This window comes from Mercenaria mercenaria, chromosome 4 (assembly GCF_021730395.1).
Source record: "Mercenaria mercenaria strain notata chromosome 4, MADL_Memer_1, whole genome shotgun sequence".
Taxonomy (NCBI): domain Eukaryota; kingdom Metazoa; phylum Mollusca; class Bivalvia; order Venerida; family Veneridae; genus Mercenaria; species Mercenaria mercenaria.
Window position 1 is genome coordinate 9026529 of NC_069364.1, and position 18140 is coordinate 9044668.

Here is an 18140-nt window from a genome sequence, read left to right on the forward strand (position 1 = left end):
TTGCAGTTAAATCAAATCGATATACTGGTGTTTACTACCTAATCAAAATTTATCTGGTTGTTTCTTTAACAGCCTGTTAATATTTCGAGCAATTTGGACCTTGTCTTTAAATCAAATATGTTGGAAATAATACAAAGACATGAATTATTTAGACATAATCATCCGTAAATTGTATTTGCGACATCAAGATAAAATATTCAAGTAAGCTTCTTGACATTGTTTGTGATATAGGTATTAGAAGACTGAAGTGTCTAGGGCCCGACCATTTATTTATCTGATTGTAGGAGGGGTATGTCTGTGGATTTTTCTTTCCTCCCCTTATTTTTTTTTTGGGTTTTGTTAAAATTTTGTATTTAATTTCAAAAAATTGCTCGGATTTAAATTTAAATTTCCCAGATATTTTGTAACGTAAAAATTAAAATCTTTTGTGTACTGTTATAAACCCCCCCCAGTCATTCTAACCGGTTTTTTTAAAGTGTTTTTTTGATGATAAAAAAATAAAAAAAATTTTTCTTAAAAGGTCCAAAAATAAATTTCCCTTTCGTCTAAAACTTTGAAACAAAGCACTCTGAAAATTTGTCTATTGATGACTATGCTCAAAAAGGGTGTGGGAAAAGAAAATGCAGCCCAAACGCCCTTACTAAGGGAAAAAATATTTTTTAAAATCATTAAACTCGAATAAAATTTATGAATAAAAACCTTCCTTATTACCCCAAAACCTAATTTTTTACTTCAAAACTTAAAAAAACTTCTCAATTATACACGAATGCTTCAAATATTATTATTATTTATAACTCTAACACACAGAAATATTGAAAAATGAATTAAAAAACGAAAACTTTCAGTTAAACGCCACAAATGCAAGATTTTTAAAAAATCAGTAGACAATGCATAAATTTTAATGTGGACTTGACGACAATCAAATAAAGCTCCATACTCTTTATTGGGTCCCTAACTACAAAAAACCCCATTAAAGCTCGATTCATTGAAAAACGACCTTATGCACTAAAAAAAAATATTTCCGTCTACATTTCCTTTACCCATCTCCTCCAAACAAAACCACCAACCCCAATTTTTTGGGGGAAACTTCGCAGAATTAAATTTCCGTACAAAATTTGGTTGCCATGGCAACCGAAAGGAAAAATTTTAAAATTTCTTGCCCAAAACCACAAGGTCTGGCTTTGAATTAGGTATATAGCTCATTAGTAGGCTTTTTTCCCGCTTTTTAAAATTTTTAAACCCTAGGTCAAATATGGCCCCCCCCCGGGGGTCCAGGGTTTTTAAATGGGTTATAGGAAAAATTTTTGAAAATCTTCTTGTCCAAACCATAAGGCCTAGGGTTTTGATTTTAGTATTAAACCATCATCTAGGGGGCCTCTCAAGATTTTTAAAAATTTTTTCCCATAAAATAATGGGGCCCCGCCCTGGGGGGTCACATTGTTTCTGTAACTTTTATGGGGAAAAATTTTAAAAAATTCTTGTAAAAAAACAAAGGGCCCGGGGGCTTTGATATTTGGTATGTAGCATAATAAGGGGCTCTCCCAAGACGTTCGATGACCCCCCAGGATAAATAGGCCTCCCCCACAGGGGGGGGGGGGGGGGGGGGGGGAGTGAAGCGGGGGGGGGGGGTGTCATATTTTTATATGACTTGTTGGAAAAAAATTTTGAAAAAATCTTCTTGTCTAAAACCCACAAGACCAGACTTTTGATATTTGGTATGTGCTTGCCTTTGGGTCCTCTCCCAAGATTGTTCAATTATTCCCCTGTGGTGAAAAAGGCCCTCCCCGTGGGTTTTCCCCCAGTTTTACATAATTATATGGGAAAAAATTAAAATTTTCTTCTTGCCTAAACTGCGGCCTACTTTTGATTTTGGATTTTGAAATTCTTAGTGGTCTACTCCCAAAAAATTGTTAAAAATTTGCCCCTGAGGTGAAAGGGCCCCGCCTGGGGCCCCAAGTTTTACATAGAATTAATAAAAAAACTTTAAAAACCTTCTTTTTGAAATTCAAGGCCTTCCCTTTGAAATTTTTATGTATCTTTGCCTAGTTGACTCTAAAAAGTTGTTAGTAATAAGCCCCTGGGGGAAAAGAGGCCCCGCCCCGGGTCGCTTGATATGATTATAAAGGAAAAATACTTAAAAAATTATCAAAAACATATTTCCTAGACTGTTTAATTATTTTACCCTGATGCCCAAAAAGTGAAAGGGGGCCCCGACTGTGACCTTGACTTAACCTACTTTCTTTTTTTTTTTAGATCACCCGAAATTGGATGACATGTGTTTTTTTGCACCCCCGATTTTAAAAACGCTTTTCAGTACCATAATGTGACCTTCTGCCCCTAGTTTCTTGTTTTACCGAGAGTATTTTAAGGGGCCCACCATAATTTTGACCCCCCGGTCGTCCTTGGGCGTGCCCTTTCTGTTTTTTTTTCCTGCTATGTTGTATGTGTATTTGTGGTTTTTTTTATGGGGGGGGCCCCCACAGTGTTTTTCCCCCCTTACTTTTCTGTTTTTTTATTGGTATGTTATTTACTTGGTGTGCGTGTTTTTTACGTGCGGTCTGCGACGTTGTGGGAATACTGCGTTTAAGGAAACGGGGTGCCCCTGTAATATTCATCTTTGCTCAACCTTCCTTCAAATTTCCGACCCTTCCCATCCCAACCCCATTTTTTCTGTATTTCGCATGTATTTAAATGTACTTATTTTTGGTTTTTTGAAGAAACCCTTACAATTTTTTTCTTTTTTCCGTTAAGCTTCTTTTTGTGTGGGCCTATTTTGCGATGTAGGCTCATGACTGTGTTTGGTGCTCTGTCTTCCGGGAAATCTACCCTTACATTTTTGTATAAAGCCAGCATTTTTTTCTGAACTTGAAGCCCGCTTTTTTTTGAAAAAACCTTTTCTTTTTCAAAATTTCTTGTTGCACTTTTGTAATTAAAACCCTTTAATGCAGGATAAAATATACTTCTGTCATGAGTAATCTGTGAAATTACATGAATACATTTGCATTTTTTTGTCTTTTAGTCTTTTCAATTAATTTGGGGAAAAAGCTTTTTAAAACCCAAAACGGTATTTTTTAAGTTTACTAAAGTCATTTACAAAAAGTAAAATGACAAAATTGCTTTATTATATAAACAAAAAAAATTGTTGGACACACAAAAAAAAAATGTTCCAGTGGCGTAGTCGTCAAAAATGGATCGTTGAGCCACAAAAGAGATTTCATAGCTCCCCGTTGAAATCAGCTCGGTTTCATTTTAATGTTATTTCGATATGTCGTTAAATGTAAATAATCCCTTTTAATATAGCTCAGCCCGGGCCTTTGGGTTTAACAGCTACTACACTACAGGCTACCCTATACACAACGTATGACTAATAAGGGGCAAACTCACAAACGTGTTTGTACGTTCACCTTCCCTTCTATGCATAAATTTTTTTTTTCATCCAGATAACACATAAATCTTTTTAGCTTAATCCAACTTAAACCAGTTTTTTTCTTAAATAAGGAAATATTTAGAGTTTTTGGGTAGAAAAAGGGTGAAAAGCAGAAAAATGACTTTTATCATTTCAAAAAATGCAGCGATATTAGAAGTAATAACTAAGACTTTTATCAAGGAGCGGTTCTGTTAAAATAATATATTTAAAAAATTTTGAGTAAAGTGAAAAAGTTTGACACAAATCATGCCTTTTAGTACCGCGTTTTCAATGACAAAAAGACTTTTAAAAGCAATACTAGGCATAGACAAGCCAAGTGTTTGGGAAAAGGGGAAAAACCAAATGTTGAACAATACAAATTTGTGGGGGAAAAAGAAAGAAAATCTTTAAAAATTACATAGGATTTGTTTTTCACACAGAAGCAAAACGAATCTAGGATGACCCATTTTGCTCATCTTCTCCCATTTTTAACGCAAGGCAAGCTCACAAACTCAACCAAGACAAATCACGCCCAGACATGTATTTTAACAGAAACGGTGAGAAAAAAGTTTTTAGACTCAAAATTTTTTACAGGGAAAATTTTAAATCAAAAGTTGATCTACTAGTATTTTGATCTGACCTGATTCTTAAAGTAAAGTACCATTCTATGAAATTAAAAATCCTTTTAGAAAGGAGGGGGCTAAAATGAAACTAAATCTGTCTTTTTGTGGGATTAATTACCTAAGATTGGCTCAAAACAACTTGAAAAAATTTAAATTTGGGCTCAAAAAATCTGTTTCACTAAAACTGGGACATTTAGGAAGAAACGGTTTGAATTTAAACAGGAAATAATCCGTTTTAAAAAACAAGGACTGTGGACTTTCCCAAAGGCCCATTATTTTTTTGACAAGGTCAAGATATAGTTTTCTTTGTATCATAAGATGATGTGTAATAATAATAAAATAAAATAAAAAAATATCCCAACGGGTTTGCCGACCCTGAAAACATTTTCATTTAACGTGTTGGGCGATCTGTATTTTCCCAATTTTTCTATTTGTACTGAAAAACCACAAAATACACTAAAATTCATCGGGTATAAATAAGGTCGTCGTCAAGACCTTTCTTCAAAAATGACGTTTAATGGCCAAAACTCTAAAAAATTTTTCAATGATTTGCAAACAAGCCTTTGTCCCAAACCTGAAAAAACCACCACTGTTGGAAAAAGAAAATCTTGTGACAAGGGACAGACAGACGGGACAAACAAATAACCACAAAATAAATGTACGAAATTGAACAACCTTTTTTTGCTATGATCCCATCATTTATAACAAAATTTTGAAGCTAGTATCATATTTTTTTTCAAAAAACACATCTCATAGAACCTATGGGGACAGAATTTTTTTTCAAAATGATCTGAGGCTGAATGTTTGGCTTTTAAAAAACGGTATGCTTTCTGGATTCTAGGGGGGGTGCCGGGTGCCGGGTCGCCCCCCTTTTTAATAACATCTGTATAGGTTTTTTAGATCTTGAAATAAAAGGACATTTCCTAGTTTTTTTTGTAGGGACGTTTTAATTTCCAAAATGTATTTAAATACCACTAAAATCATTTTGGCGATCTTTTGGGTTTGGGTTATGTCCCATCACATTTTCTACGTATGGACTCAAAAAATGCGGGCCCAAATCTGAAATTTGTTATCTAAATATTAGAATCAAGACCCCAAGCAAACTATGAATAAAATTCAAAAAAATTCGTTTAATTTTCTTGTTTTTTTCTTGAGTTTTAGAGTGTCCATGTTTTTTTTAAAATTTTTAGATTTTCTCGAACTTTGGTTTTTTTTTTCCGGGGGGCCAAACCTGTTTCTGCCTAAAATTTTTTTTTTTATTCGAAATTGTTTTTTTTACACACTTTTATGGAGAAATTATCCATTTAAAACAGGAATAAAAATTTAACTGAATTGGCATACTACCCAAAAGCTACATATCGTTACTTTCCCTTTCATTTTACTATAAATTTGGCATTGGCATTTCCTTAGATAAAAAACCCGTAAATTTCCTGTTTACCGACTAAAACTGTTCTTAAAACCTAGTAAAATTCCGTACGACAGGGGGTTTGGGGGATTTAGGGTTGTTTTACTTTCTTTCCCTTGGGAACTGAAATTTGGCTACATACCAAGCTACTATTCGTACTTCCCTTCATTCACTAATAGATTTGCATTGGTTTTCCTTTTAGATAGAAACCGATAAATTCGTGTTTACCGACAAAAACATTTCTTAACTATGAATTTCCGTACAACAGGGTGCTGGGGGACGTTAAGGTTGTTTTACTTTTCATTACCTCGGGTTTTAACAGCTCGTCAAACCGAATCTGCTATGTTGTTGGTCTTTCTTTTTTTTCAAAAGGACCTTTTCAAGATTTAATTACTTTTTAAATATCAAAAGCGGTCACTAAATGCCGTATGGGGGCTGTAAAAATCTCCATTCGTTTGGACCAGACAATATATTTTTTGGGGGATCACAAACTTCTTTTTTTTACATTATAGAACTCCGTTTAAGCCTGTGATAGGGGGCGGAGTGTTGTTGCATATTGCATTCCTGTCATGAACAGCTCAATAAAACCGGTATACTTCCAGCTTTTTGGGTTTACGTTCTATATATTACAGATGATTTTTTCCCCACGGAAAAAATTCAAAAACCCCTTTAAACTAGTTTTACACAGTGAGGAGTTTTCTACTTTAACCTCTCGGAAACGGAGGCCCAACTCGAGTTCTAGGCAAAAATGGGGAGTTTTTGATAAATCCCGGGTTTGTTAACACTTTCCCTTTTCAATTTAGACGAAAAACTAGGGCACGTATAATAAAAAGTAAGGACAATCCCAGAAACATTAGAACTTTAATTTCCTCAGTAAAGTCTTAATCACTCAATCAAAATAGTTTTATTACATAAAAGGGTATTATAATAAAGTCTTTTATTTTTCGACTTGGGTCACTGCGATATTAAGTAATAAACCATTTATATGTTTGATGTTACTGAGTCATTTTTCTAGTTCATGAAAAAAAGAAATGTAGAATTTTTTAAAAAATGATGGAAAGTAGGGGAAAGGTACAAATCCTCCAAAAAACTAACTCCCAATATGTTTCTTTAAAGGTTTTGGGGGGAATGCTGAGTTTTAAAAACTGTGCGTTGTATTTTAGGGCCCTACAAAAACCCTTTTATGTCATGAAGAAGCTTTAGCAAGCAAAACTTACTATTCCTCAAAAATGTCCCCTAAAACATACCTTGTTTGTAAAAGTAAACGGTCGTCTCCCGGGATTTCCCATTTCATTTGCCATTAAAATTAATGTACTAAGGGCTTTCAATACACATAATGAATCAAAAAGTATAAATATCATCTACCCATTAGACCACATTATATCAAAATTTAAAATTTTAACTTTCAGGACATATAGTCTTTAAATCATCGTCCCCTTTGGAAACTTTAGAATGTGTTCACGTTTGAATGCTTTCTCTACATTAAGGAAACATTACAAAGCCTTTTTTTTTGCGACAAAAATTTATAAATCTTAAATTTGACTTTTATTTTTTTACTTTCGTTAATTGTAAATAACCGTAAGCAGATAAAGTCAAAAATAGAACAATAAATTGTATACACCTGACAAGGAAAAAAATTTTAAAATTTTGAAATATTAAAAGGGACCAGGGATTGGTATTATTTGAAACAAAACGAAATTACCAAAGTAATTTAAGCCTAAGATTTTAAGACGAAATATTCATCCTAGTGATCTATTAAATGACGCTCACGGTATACAAACCCGACTCGGTAAAGGTGCCACTTGGACAATAACACTTAAATGACGTTAACGAACTGATACTTAACTCTTTTTTTTTAACATACGGTAACTTGCCCAAAAAATATCACTGTAATATCTCAATGTAAAGCAAACGTCATTCTAATTTTTAAACCCAAATAAATAGTGTAAAAGATAGGAAATTTAGGTAAAAAAATTTTACACCTAACTTTGCCTTTTTCAAACAGATGTTTTGTAAAAGACCATAAAGCTTTTAACAAACACCATTTTGTTTGTGGACACACAGTCCAAAATTTAAACTAGGGGGGGCTTTTTAAAAATTTTTTTTTCATTTTAAGCGTACCTTTTTGATGACTTTCTTTGGGGCGGGGAAAATCAATACCCCTACAATCCTTATCAAAAAATATTGATGTTTAATATTTTTTTAAAAAATTTGAAAAACATTGAGTTAACTTTCGACGAAAAAGGAAAAAGCTACTTTTATGCAAAATACAGTTTACTATTTTATTTTGAATGTTTCCTTTCTTTTTAAATGTTTTTGTTTTTAAATGAGGTGTTACAACAATATGCATTGTTTTATTTTATATTTTAAAAACCCTTTCCAATTTTTGATATTCTTAAAAAAGTTCGTAATGTTTTAATTCCTTCAGGTTGTTCTTTAATTACAAATTGTAGTGTAACGGGTCTAAGGGGCCCGCTAATAAAAATTTGCAAAACAACAACTATGTTTTTAATAACACTATTTAAATTTTGTTAAGTTTTAAGATAATATAACTCATGTCTTTCTTCATAATTCTCTAACAAAACTTGTTATTTCAATAATCTCTTAACTTTTAAAAATACTTTCATCGTTAATTGCTCAGCCATAAACTAATAATTCTTTTGCAAGTATAAAAATACCATCTAACCCTAGGTACCAGAAAATCGAATTTTTTCTCAAAATTTGCTTAGAATAAAAAATTCGTGACTTGAGTCATGCGGCGTGATCAAAAAACCGGGGGTTTTTTAATAATCTGTTTTTTATCCAGTTTAGTAAAATTTTCAAACAATTGTAATTTTGAAAAATGCATTGCTGGACAATGCATAACTGGGCGATATAATGTAACCGTCATTTTTAAAGCACATGATAATTCTAACCGAAGCTAAGTGTAAAAGGAAAGCAAATATATTCTTAAAGTACTGACTTTTTATTGACCGAAATCTATCTGAAAAGAAGCCCAAGAAGTATTTGGTTAATGGATTCTTTAAACCATTATACACACTATGCTTTTTCTGAGGTATGTACAAAATGATACATTTCAAGGATATATTTTCAACACGGCTCAAATGTTTTTTAAAGGGAAACAAATTTAACCATTCCCCTTTTTGTAAGTAGTTTCCCACTATGGGAACAAACTTTAATGTGAAAAAATATGTAATAAAATTTATCTTATATATGGTTCATATGACTATCTTGCTCGACAATTCGGATTTAAGAGACACTTATTTTAACCTTGGAAAAGCATTTCAATAATGTTTTATATACTTTAATTATTTCTATCAAGCTGTTCAAACCATGTTACTTTCTGACCCACGACCCAGTTTTTTGTTTTTCTTAATTAAAATTGAAACTCCTTTACTATGAAAAATACCCAAAAAAATAAAAATTGCTGATTTTTACTGTAAATCAATGGGAAATGTTTGTTTTATGCTACATATTTTATTTCTTTGCTTTTTTTAATAAAAATCTCGGAAACAATCTCTTTAAAATTAAAAAAAATATTTAAAGACAATCTTTAAATTTAGTGTACGCAGACATACTTTAAAAGTTGAAATAGTCAAAATTTTAAAAAAGGGAAAACAATGACCACATAAACAAGAAAAAAGGCCAAATGACGGGTAGATTGTATGCAAATCAAAAAAGAAAGTACAAAATATCCTTGAAATGATAGAAAGACAAAGGGCATATACGTTAATATTGAGTATACATACTATCTAAACAGACTTCAATCATTTTAAAGAAATAAGTACTGACGGGTAACCTTTTTTCCATTTTCTAAAATGAAACCTACGAAAAATTTGACACGGCAAGAAATGATCAAAAAACGGGAAAATGCAGACACTTTAAAGGGTTTTTTTAACTTACAGTGTAAATTAGCTCAAAAAGGCTGTTCAGACTATAAAAATAAATTAGAATTTTTTTGAAAGCTAAATGTACCATCAGAAAGTACCCCTTTAAGCAAAAGGTTTCTTAAACGCCTCCTTCGGGGACTTAAAGGACTTCAGAAAATTTAAACATTATCATATTTATGTTTCAGTCCTTAAAAAATATGTCAAATAAAAAAAATATAGCAAAATTAAAACCCAGGACAAGTGTATTTAAGGAAAACAGTACGAGCCAAAATTTTTCCCCTAATTGTCCTGCTTAAAAACCCCCCACAGAAAAACTAAAAACTTTTGGTTTTCCCTGATATTTATTTTATGATTAGCACGCAAAAATTTGAAAAAAGAGTTCTACTTTTTTTTTTACAAAAGACTGTGACATGTAGGCCAACCCAAAGTGTTTTTAAAATCTCAAACCCTTTTACTGAATTAATGCAGCAGATTTTTATGTATTTTGTTCAATGTAGACCACACTTACCACATGTAAGGTATTTTAAATTTTAATTATACTTTGGTTTTTAAGGGCCTCCGGGCCGGTGGTTAAGGGCGCTGTCTCCCGTAACTTGCTCCCACCCATGGGGTTCAGCCCCACCGGGCTCTGATTTTTTTTCATGTGAGGAAGCCATTAGCTGGGTTACGGGAAAGGGTTTGGTTCTACCCCGGTGCCCCCCTGATAAATAAAGCACGGAGGGGCACCCGGGATTTCCTCCCATCAAAACTGGGAAATTTCCATATGACCTATAACTGTGCGGCGCGGGGGTTTAAAAAACCCCCAAAAAAAACAAATTTTTTTTGAAACTTTAAATCACTGAAAGTGACTGATTGAATCAAGATTTAAAAAAGTTTTCACAAAAAAATTTTCAAAACCATCAAAATGGCCTCAATTTTTCCCCCGTCATTGAGGGTTTTCTTATTATGCCCGGGGTTCCTGATTTTCATAAATTTAACGAGAAAAAGTAGGTCACGGTTTTTGAGGGGTTTTTTTAAAATGTACAACTTTTGGAGAACTTCTTGATAATGGTTAACTAGCATACAAAAAATGTAAAATGCAGAAACGTCACTTACCAAACAAAATTTAACTTGTTTATAAATAAAAAGTCTCCTATTTCAATTACATTGCAAGTGTGTCGGGTAAAATATCGCTAAATAGTTCTAAAGGTTATCAAAGCTGTTCACCTGTTTAAAAAAAAAAAACTTGCATCCCATATGTAACCCAAGGGAAATATAGCTAAAACATGAAACGTCTTAAGAGATGAAAGTTCAATCGCTGTTTTTTAAATTTGTTTCTAAAACCTGCTGGACATTTGGTAGGTTGCCAATCAGAGTTTTTTATCCACCAAAAAATTGGTATGCCTGCTGGGGACGAACACAACGAGGGACACCTTTCTTTTAAAAAGTGCCCTTTAGCTTAGTTTCTTACACATGTACACAAAAAGGGGGGGGGCACTCTTACACTGTGACTGATTTCAAATTTTCTGAGAGAATTTATACAAAAGAAAAATTTACCTTGGTGTCAGTAAGGCTTATAGAAACCCTTGTTTTAATATGTTCACTCGCGTTCAAAAAACTGTGTATTTCCCATTTTGCAGCATATCCTCCTATTTCCATTTTTTTCTTAATACATTTCGCAATTTTTAGAAGACATTATATTCGAAAAAATAAAAATAATGGTTAAAATAAAAAAATAATTTTTAACATCGGTCATGTACGTTTATAACTTTACTTTGAAAAAACATCGTTCTTATCATTTTTCATATTTCGGGGACCCAAACTTTTATTATTTTTTTTTACAAGAAAAAGAACCTCAAGTAAGCCACAGTAACTACAGATGCTGCGACGTTTCCATCCTGCGTTTTTAAATATCATGTATCAAATGTGTCCCCGATCTCCTGGTGTGTACTAGGAAAAATGCCAAACACTTTTCAAACGAAATAAGCGAAATTGTTGAAAACAAATAATTATGAAACAATAAGTGAACAAAAAGACATCATTTTATCACAAAAATTTTTATTATCGGGAAGAACCTTTTAATGGTTACTTTCCACAACTGCGTTAAATTTAGTGCTCAAACACATGTGAAAAATTTTTTTTTTTAAAAATCTTTTTTAACATTTTAAAAAGGTGAATATAAAGGGATGTAAAACCAGGTACATTTTGATCGAGAGGTAACAACAAAAATTTATATCTCGAAAAAAAAAAACACCAAAAAGAAAAACAGAAAAAAAAAAAAACAATAAAAACGTAAAAAACATTTTTAATGTTTTTTCTGTAAAACCATGGGCCTCCGTGGTAAAAGTTAAGGTTGTGACTTCATTGAAATCTCGCTTTGGGAAAGTAGAATTGTTCATATAGGGAAATATCTTTCTGGGTTCTGAAGCGGGGGTGGGCTGCCAAGGTGCCCCCCCCAGACGTTCTGAGGATTGTGGTACAATAAACGATTTCTAAAAACCCGAATCACTGAACTCCCACCAGAAATCTGTATTTAAAAAAAATACTCAATTAAAAATTTCTTACCTCCAAAATTTAAAATACACGACTAAGGACAAATATAACCCTCCCCTCACAGTTTCTCTTCTCGGGACGGACTGTATTTTCCTGCGCACGGGTTTTTTCTCCTGACTGGACTTTACACATAAAGAAATAATTGTTCTAAATCTTTATGCTTTAAGAAAAATTGACTACCCTAATGGAATTTTAACTTATTTTCAACAATTTAGTAATTTGATGAAAATATATTATACCAAAAAAACACACAGAAGCAGATTTTTATAGGCCTTACAATAGAATATATAGTATTTAATCAATTAGCTTCCAAAAATCAATTTCCTTCCAAAAAATTAAAAACCACTGGGTTTTTCATCATGTCGGGTTTTTAAAAAATTTAATTAAGCATATGATTATAATATTACCCTACGATGTTGCCTTTCCATAAGGTGCGAAAGTTTCTTGTGTAGGTTAATGCGTATAGTGAAGTTGGGTTTTGGAACTGTGCAAAGTTAAACGCTAAACATGTTAAAATTTTTTAAAACTGGGGAAAAGCAAAAGGGTGTATAGAGAACGGTTTACATGTAAAAAAGACGGACAAAAATAAAACGCTGGAAATAAACAGTGAATTAAACGGGAAAAATAACAATAAACTAGGAAATGGAATAGCAGCACTAAAGAAACGTAACTACATCTTTTTTGTCTGACCTTTTTATACTAAATCACGTTTTATAAAAGTGCCTTTTTTTTACAAGCAAAAATGTAGTATCTTTTTTGTTAATTACCTCTCAAAAACGACTCCGTCAAACCCGGAGTCTGCAGTTATTTTCTTAAACGTTCTATGCTTCAAAAAGGTATTTTTTAAGTTTTTTTTTAAGCATTGTTTCCGACGGGGCAAAACTAAAAAAAGAAAAGCCTGTTCCTAAGGTAAATATTATCGTCTAAAAAAGTTTTTGGGCCAAAAGTATTTCATGAAAAGAAGTTACAAAAGGGATAAATTAGCATTCTTTGAAATTTAAAATCCTTTCAGATTCAATTATTTTATAAGTAGTAAGTAATTGTTTTTTTTTGGCCCGATTTTGACCCCCCGACCCCCGACCCTTCGAAAAATCCAAAGCCGGACATTTAAAACCAAAAAAATAAAAAAACTTTTCATAGTACTTTAGGGAAACCCATAGTTTTTAGATTAAACACTTCCCCAAATTTTGCCAAAAACTGCCAATGGCAGCAATGTGGGAGTCCTGCCAACTTGACAAACTTTGGGGCAGAACGTTGGGAAACACAAAATTTAACCAATCAAAAGTCTGCCATTTTCTGCCCTGGGAGCAATGAAATGTTGCCCCCTTGGCAAACTTTTGGCAACTTTTTTGGCAGATTATTTTTTTTGATAAAAGAAAATTATTTATCTTATTTGAAATTTAAAAACTCATTATTAGTCTTTAAATAATTTTAAATCATTTTATATAGAAGTTTACAAAAAAAATATATTGTTTGAAAGAAGAAGATTTACTGATAATATAAACCCCCCTTATGTTACAACAAAAAACCGGAGAAAAATGATAAAAGCTACCTTTCTTTGTGGAAAGATGAAATCAAAATTTTTTAAAAGTACAGGGGGTAATTTAGATTTCACAAGCATGTTACCTTTATTACCTAAGAAAGTTTAACACTTTCCGGAAAATTATTTGGGCCAGGAAATCCCCAGATAATGGCCCCCGCAATGAACTGGATGCAGATGTATGACCATGATTTTTGCTAACTAAACTAATAAAAATGAAAAACAAAAAAAAACTTTTCCAAATTTAAAAAAACTAAAACAAAAACATTTTGGGGAAAAAAAATTTTCAAAACATTTATTGTAAACCCGCTTTTTAAAACGAAAAACAAACTTGGGTTGGGGGAAAAACAAAAAACGGAAAAGGGGGTAATTACCCCCGAATCACGTACCAAAACACCCCGGAGCGATGAATTAGCAAAGAATTTCACAAAACCCAATTTAAAAAAAAATTTAGGAAAAGAAGAGTGATAGTTAAAAGTATTGATGAACTTTGGGCAGCTGATTTGTCGCATGCAAGCTTTTCAAAATATAAAAAAGGAGTAAAATCTTGTTTAAACCCTTTTGATATATTTGTAAATATGCTTGGTTATTCCTTAAAAAAAAAAACTGGAGAAACTGTTTCAGAAATTTGAAAAAATAATTTTTGAAGGACGATTACCATAAATTTAGGGTAATGAAGGAAAAGAATTTTTATAATAAAAAGTTTAAAAACATTTTTGAATAAAAATAAGATTAATATGTTCAAAATTTAAGAAGGCAAAACTGAGTAATTGAAAGATTCAATAGAACTTTAAAAAGAAATAATGGGAAATATTTTACAACAAAAAATACTTATACTTATTTAGATATTTGCAGGATATGGTTGATAAAAAAAAACAAAACATTTTTATATAAAATGACACCACCGAAAGCTATAAAAAATTTAAAAAAAGGTACTGTTCTTAATTTTTATGGTGATTTAAAAATACCAAAGAGCAAAGCAAAATTTAAAATTGGTGATCGGGTTCGCTTAAGCAAACTTAAAAGACATTTTGAAAAAGGATATACACCAAACTGGACAGAGGAAATATTTATAATTTATAAAATTAATAATACAAATCCCAGAATGTACACTATTAAAGATTTAAATGGTGAAATAGTTCAAGGTTCATTTTATGAACAAGAACTTTTACCTACTACACAAGAAGTTTTTAGAATAGAAAAAAGTTATTAGACGAGACTATAAGAAAAAGCAAGCTTTAGTAAAATGGAAAGGTTACAATGAAAAATTTAATAGTTGGGTACCATTTAGCGATCTTGAACAAATTTAATTTAGAAATAAAAAGTTTAATTATATAAATGAGTAATAAAAATCTTATTTCTAATAATAATGGAATAGAAACAATAGATCAATTAATTATTCACTTAACTAAACTAGCTGCTGCTTACAGAAAAAGTTATAAATTTTGTGGGAGAGTAAATACTGGATTATATATTACAGCAGGTATTTTTGGTTGCTCAGCTGCATTAGTACTTGTTCCAGCTATTCCTATATTTGTAGCAGTTGCTGGCGCTGTTCCATCAGTAATTACCATATTTACTAACAGACTAAAACTTGACGACAAGAAATTTATTTTAAAAGCACATCATCACAAAATAAAACAACTTATAACAAAAGCACGGATCGGAAAAGTAAATAAAGAAGATCCAAATAAAGTTATTCAGGATATTTTTACAATACTATTAGAAATGCAGAAAGAAAAAAATTATTCAACACCTCTTGAAATGCATATGAAGGAATTTAAACTTAATGGATATAAAAGTAAAAAAGAAGAAGAGCTGTATTAACTTTAACTTTAATTAAAGATTTTTTCTATAAGTATTTTATATAAATGAGAAAAATTATATCAGTTGAAGGTAATATTGCATCAGGAAAAAGTACGTTTTTAGATATTATTAAAGAATATAATCCTAATTTTAATATAATTCCAGAACCAATTCACGAATGGCAAAATGTTATGGATCCACGTGCAACCGAAGGTTCCAGCTTCGCAAATTATAATTCATATAACCTTTTTGAACTTGCTGCTCAAGAACCTTCCAAATATTTATTTCCTTTTCAGCTAACAACTTTAAACAGTCATATAAAAATGTTATCTTCTGCTAAACAGTTTGATGGTGTTTCTGTACTTGAACGTTGTTATTTAACTAACAGTAACGTTTTTACAAAACAACATCACGACAATGGTGTTTATAAATGACCCCGAGTGGGCAGTATCAATCTTTTCTTAACTGATCATATTATAAAACCATACGGAAAAAATCCAATTGATGGATTTGTTTATGTTAAAACCGACCCCAGAAATATGTTTTAAAAGACTTCAAAAAAGAAACAGAACGGAAGAAAAACAAAGTTGGTTTAGATTATTTAGAAAAACTACACAAATTACACGAAGAATGGTTAAACAGAATGTTTCAAAAAGGTATTAAAATTTTAACAGTTGATAACAATTTAGAAAAAATGACTTTAAAATCTTATTCAAAAGATATAGATAATATAAACAAATTTCTCAAATCAATATAATTTCATTAGGTGCGTTTTTTAAGATTTTTTTCTATAAGTATATTATATATAGATGGTTAATAGAAAGGTAGATAGAATGATATACCAAAATTATCTAGCACTTTAGGAGAAATAATGAATCCAGATGAAAATTCATATAAGAAAGTTCTTAAAAGAAGAAATGTTATTAAATCAAAACTTGATCAAATAGTTAGCGATGAATATAAAAATCATGTCATTGATAAATTCAAAATGTTATAGATCCTTATCTTCGTAAAAGAATTTTATTTGAATGGGACTGTGGTTGTCTATTAACTGAAGAAGAAAATGATGAAAGATTATGTGATTGTCCCCGACCAGATAATTATCGAAACAATCCTAAAAAAGTTATTGTAACCGACTGTGATACTAATGAAGAAAAATATATAGAAGCACTTACAAAGCATCTAAAGAATTTGGTATTAATGCTGGGTTAATAAAAATGTGTTGTGAAGGGACAAACCGAGTAAAATGTGGAATATCAAAAGTTAATGGAAAAAGATATAAATTTAAATATTTTATTTCTTCTTAAAGATAATTTAAAACTTTATTTATTTTATTACTTTTTTTTAATTATTTTTTTAATCCTTTTTTGCTTGAAGATTTTTTTCTAAATATAATATATAGATGGAAATCGAGAGATCTTCAAACAAATATTAAAGAAATTTGAAATTAAAATTACATATAGACAAGATCCAAAGAATCAATTATATTTAACTATAAACGACTCTTATGAAATACTTAAATCTGAACTTAAAACTTTTAAAAGGTATAAAAATAAACGTTGTTTTAAAAATAACTTTTGCAAAAATGGATAAAACTGATACAATATATAAATCAGCTTATTTTCAATACAAAGGCTTTAGAAATTATTAACACAAACGAAATAAAAAAAAACTTTACATCAAGCTTTTGATGAAATAATAAATAGAATTGGTAATTGGAATTCTGAAGGAAGTGGTTGGAGAATAGAGTCAGTTGATGCTCATTATATAAATAGATATAAGTATAGTCCATGGCTGCTTCAAGTTATTTAGAATTACCAAAACCGTTACAACATCCAATGAAAGGATTAATAAATATCAAGAATGATGATAACGAATGTTTTAGATGGTGTCATTTAGCTTACAAATTTCCTGTTGAAAAAATCCTCAAAATATTTCAAAATATAAAAAACATATAAACGATCTTGATTATACTGGAATTAAATTTCCTGTTACATTAAATCAAATACCTAAAATAGAAGTTTTAAATGAAATATCATTTAATATATTTGGTTATGAAGAAAAAGTATTTATCCATTGTACATATCAAAATATCAATACGAAGACACTGTGACATGTTGCTAATTACAATGATAAAATACTGATAAAATAAATGATAAAATAAATGATAAAATAACTGATGATGACTGTAAGCCCTCAAGAACTGTAGTCCAACATTATGTTTGGATAAAAGACTTTAATAGATTATGAATAACAAAACAACAAAATACAAACAAGAAACATTTTTTGTAAAAGTTCTTACAACATTTACCAAGAAGAATATTAATGACATTTCCAAAATGTAGCTATTAATGGTACCCAAGGTGTAAAATGCCAAAAGAGGGAAGTCAAGTACAATTAAAAATTATCATAAAGGTTTAGCCAGACCTTTTGTAATTTATGCTGATTTTGAAATCAATAACTAAAAATTTTAACTGCTTTACCATCAACTGAATCTTCATTTACTGAACCATATCAAAATCATATAGATTGTGGTTACGGCTATAAAGTTGTTTGTTGTTATGATAACAGTTATACTAAACCAACCCAGATTTATAGAGGCCCTAATGCAGTTTATAAGTTTATTGAAAAAATGCTTGAGGAAGAGGAATATTGTAAAGAAATATTTAAAGAACATTTTAACAAAGAACTAAGAATGTCTAAAAATGATTCAACCGAATTTAAAAAACAAAAGTTTTGTTATAAGGAAAATGAAAATCCTGTCCGTGACCATTGTCATATAACAGGAAAATTTAGAGGAAGTGCTCACTCAGAATGTAATATTAATTTTAAACTAACACATAAAATTCCTGTTATTTTTCATAATTTAAGAGGTTATGACGGTCATTTTATTATGCAACAAATAGGGAAATTTAAAAAAGAAATTAATGTTATTCCT